Source organism: Ipomoea nil, unplaced genomic scaffold (genome assembly GCF_001879475.1).
Source record: "Ipomoea nil cultivar Tokyo-kokei standard unplaced genomic scaffold, Asagao_1.1 scaffold2701, whole genome shotgun sequence".
NCBI classification, from domain to species: Eukaryota; Viridiplantae; Streptophyta; class Magnoliopsida; order Solanales; family Convolvulaceae; genus Ipomoea; species Ipomoea nil.
Window position 1 is genome coordinate 1,987,326 of NW_017619129.1, and position 4,586 is coordinate 1,991,911.

Consider the following 4,586-nt stretch of genomic DNA (forward strand, 5'->3'; position numbering starts at 1 on the left):
CCAGTATACCCAACCACCAAATGATTTTTGAGAACTTCGCCCGTTCACTGTTAGTATGCCACCCCGCCAATGGCTTTTGAGAACGTCTCCCGTTCTCTGCTAGTATACCCATCCGCCAATGGCTTTTGAGAACGTCGCCCGTTCTCTGCCAGTATGCTCATCCGCCAAATATGTTTGAGAACGTCGTCCGTTCTTAGCCAGTATGCTCATCCGCCAAATATTTCTGAGAACGTCTCCCGTTCTCAGATTATGATATCCCATACTCCATCTGACCACTTCTTGACGACCATGCTTTATACCCTGCTGTCTCCTAGACTCTGCCCTAGACTTTATACCGACTAGACTTATCTCCTATAACCCCTAGACTCTACACTAAACCCTTCACCCGTAACTCCCCGTTATCTTTTAGATTCCCCGTTATCTGATATTGCCAGGTTCTTTACTCCGACAGTTATATGCATTTGTTTCACTATGATCTGATTATTACTCCATGCGTGACGACCACTGAGGGGTGGGAAGTCTATCGACTACCGAGTCGTGAGAAGACGAGTCGATCACTGAGTGGTGGGGAGGCGAGTTGACCACTGAGTAGTAGGAGGCCGAGTCGACCATTGAGAGGTGGGAAGGTCTATCGACCACCGAGTGGTGGGAAGGTCTGTCGACCACTGATTGGTGGAAAAGTCCTTCGACCACTGAGTGGTGGGATGACCAGTCTGGATGACTGGTTCGCCTAGATGACCAATCGGGGTGACCAGCTAGGATGATTAGTCTGGATGACCAGGTAGTAAAGCACGTGATTAGTCTGGATGATTTTATGTATATTGGAGGTCATCGTCGTGTAACGCTCCCTATTGTCTTTATGTGGTGCCTGTCCTGGAGAGTGGCAAGACTACTAGGGTGCGAGTGACAAGCAATCTTTCCTCCTTGTTGTGGATTTTGAATGCATTTACTTCATGTAAAGGGTGGGCGCGGGAATCCTTTCAGATCGAACTGATGACTTTATTAAAATTCTATAATATGATAGTCTATGGTACATAGTAACTAACCATGGGAGATTATTTTACCAACCATTGATAGTGTTTCTTGAGCCGCCTTGAATTCCGAATGTGTCTTTTTGGTTTGAATTTGTAGGTCTTGATTTCCTAGTGAATTTTGGGCTTGTGTTTCCAATTTCGGTCTTCCTGTTCCTCACAGTCGTCGTCTTGCCAACTGAGACTTTCCGGCGAGGGTTCTATTTTTTGTTCTGTAAGGATAATGTCCCCTGCTAGTTGCGTGGGTAGTAGTGGCCATTGGTTGGGGCGAGTGACCGGTCTCCCTCTATGGATGGGATCATCAGCTAGTTACGTGGGTTGCCGTGACCACTAGTTGGGGCGAGTGACCTGTCTTTCTCTATGGACGGGATCCTCGGCTGGTTCCGTCGGTTGTCGTGACCACTGGTTGTGGCGAGTGGCCTGTCTTTCTGTATGGACGGGATCCTGGGCTGGTTCCGTTGGTTGTGGTGACCACTGGTTAGGGCGAGTGGCTTGTCTTCCTCTATGGATGAGGTTTCCGATCTCTTTTTGTAGAGTGGTGCATTCTTCGGTGGTGTGACCTGCCTTCCGGTGGTAGCGACAATATTTAGGTCCTCTAGCGGCAGGTTTCATATACAGCGACCGGTTGATTGGTTGTGAGAGGGGTGGTAGTGGTTGGCTCGTGGCCGATGTATGGCGAGGTAATTTTGCATTATACGCTGGTCGGGACCCTAGTTCGGGGGCCGCTCTGTAACAGTGGTTGATGGGTTCCTTGTGGACACTTGATTTATTTTTCTTTTCTGACGGTCGATCACCCAAATGTGTTTTTATATCACGTAAGGTCGTTCTTCTTTCCTCTTCCCTTTCTGTCGCAAGGCTTCATCTGCATCTGCGTATTTATGGGCCCACTGGATGGCTTGGGCGTAGGTTTCGGGGTTTTTTCTTCGCAGGCTAGTGAGTAGATCCCTGGACCTTAATGCTTCCATGAACAATGTTAGTGCTGTTCGATTGTCCAAGTCCTCTGTTATCTGCATTTGTTCTTGCCATCGCTTTAGAAATTTTTTCAATGTCTCTGACTTTTCTTGTTGTACTGAAGTTAAGGCTATAGAGTATTTTTTGTCTCTTTATGTTTTCAGCGAAGTGCGTTAAGAATTGCTTTGCCAGGGTCTAGAAACAATTGATAGATTGGGGTGGTAGTGAGTGAACCATTGCTGCGCTACCCCACTTAGTGTTGAGAAGAAGGCATGGCAGTACATAGGACCATCCGCTCCTATCATCCTCATCCCTGTTCGAAAGTCGATCAAGTGGTCATCGGGGTTGCCCATCCCGTCGAACGTGGGCATCGCAGGGCATTCAAAGTCTCTTGGTGCGCGATATTCTTGATTTTCTATAGTGAACGGGTTGGTGGACAGCGGAGATCGAGTGGCCGGCCGGTCCTTTCTACCCTTAGTCTCCATCTGGAGGTCGGGGGTCTCACCACAACTTTCTAGCAGACTATCTAGAGAACCTTCTCTATTACGCTCCTCCCCTTGTGATTCTTGCGCGCGGAGGAATGCCATTTGAGCGGCTCTTGCTCGTCGTTGAGGGTTGAGCCTTGTTTTTCGTCGCGATCGTTTAACTGTTGGGTTGTCCTGTCCCAGCCCTGGGGTGGGGGGTCGTTGGCTTGAAAGTCCTAGGTGGTCGAGGATTGAAACCGTGAGGCGATGTTCTCTGGATGGGTCAGATCCCTGCGTTCTCTCGAGTGATCTGTCCCTGTTGTTAGTTCTGTCCGAATGATATTCACGAGGGGGGTCCAGTGGGGACTCGCCTCTCAGTATGCAGTCATGCTGCAAGACTCCCAGGAGGTGCTCAACGGCCTCCACTACAGTGGGAGGAAGTTCGACCGGTTGGGTCTGTGAGACGCCAGTGACCGGTGAGCGTGTGCTCGGATGAATTGTACCCTCTTCTCGAGGACTTTCCAGGTTGACACCTCCCTTCGGGGACACTGACCGACCGGACAACATGCGAGAGGTAGGCTGATTGAGGGTTACTCGCAGATCTCGAAAGGACCAGCCAGTGCGAGTGTTATGGCGAGTGCTCACCATGATTAGGGTTTCGATCGTGTGCTTTAGGTTTGAGGGACGAACGTAAACTTTTCGTATCGGTCCCCACGGACGGCGCCAATGTTGGTTTTATGACTTTTGGACAGTCAACGGCAGGCCAACACTTCCGTTTGAATAACGAGAATATAGGAGAAATATATGGAGAAAATATAGGAACTTTGTATTGAAGATCAGTATTGCTCGTGAATAGAGAAAGTTGTCCCTCTTTTCTCTATGTAAGGGTCTATTTATACATATTTTGGGCCTAAAGCCCTACAAGTAATAAGAATTCTAGACTCCCTCATATTGGGAATCTTAGTTACATAATGAGACATAATTCTATTATACTAAAAATAATGAGTCTAATTCTAATTATGTTGAGAATAACAGACCCAATCCACAAACTCTTGGATTGCTCTGTCCTGTACGTCTTTCTTGGACTTCCACGATCCAGTTTCTTTCATAGGCCGGTCCATATGGCCCAGACCTAGTATGCTATCCATAAGATGTTATGGTTCTAAATAGATACCATGATAATGCATGTTGTTTTGTTCCTCATCCCTGTATTTGATAGTGGGGTATTAACAGTCAGCGAGGCGGGGTGGGAGTTGAGGCAATGAAATAGTACTATAATGTTTTATTTAGCCAATCATAATTCAGACATTATAGTTTTTATAATGCCTGATTACTGTATGTATGTGTATTCATGGTTGGCAGTTGAAAGTGATGGAGAAGTAAACGCACGAGGTTGCGTCAAACTGCATTATGGAATTACCACCAGGGAAAACCAAGTATTGGTTCTGTACCTTTAGGGGGCGTTTGGTTCAGGTTATATAACATAATCAAGGGAATGTGACATTCCAAAACTCACATTTCGGTGTTTGGTTCATATTATCTTAGGGAATCTAACATTCCCAAGAAATGTCACATTCCCTCCACATAGGATTTTGAAGGGAATGTGATTCCCTTCAAAATCTTAGGTAATGTAAGATAACCTTGGTTATGTTAGTATATATATATATATATATATATATATATATATATATATATATATATATATATATATATATATATATATATATATATATATATATATATATATATATATATATATATATATATATATAATTATTTTTGTAATTATATATTTATTTTTATTTTTATTATGTTATGTTAGCATATAAAATAATTTTGTTTCTCAAGTTGAAGATTTTAGTTAATATTTTAAAATCATGTAATTATATATGATACCGTTATCTTATTTATTTATTTTAATTTTTAAATTTATTAAAATGTATGAAAATATGTTAAGGATATTATAGTGTGTATAAAAGATAACCCAAAACCAAACATGATTATATTACATATCCCAATTTTAACCAAACACAGGAATCCAACATTCCCAGTAATCTAACATTCCCTAAGGTAATCTGACATTCCGTGAACCAAACGACCCCTTAAAGTGCACCCATGATCCAACTTTTTGTTAAACACA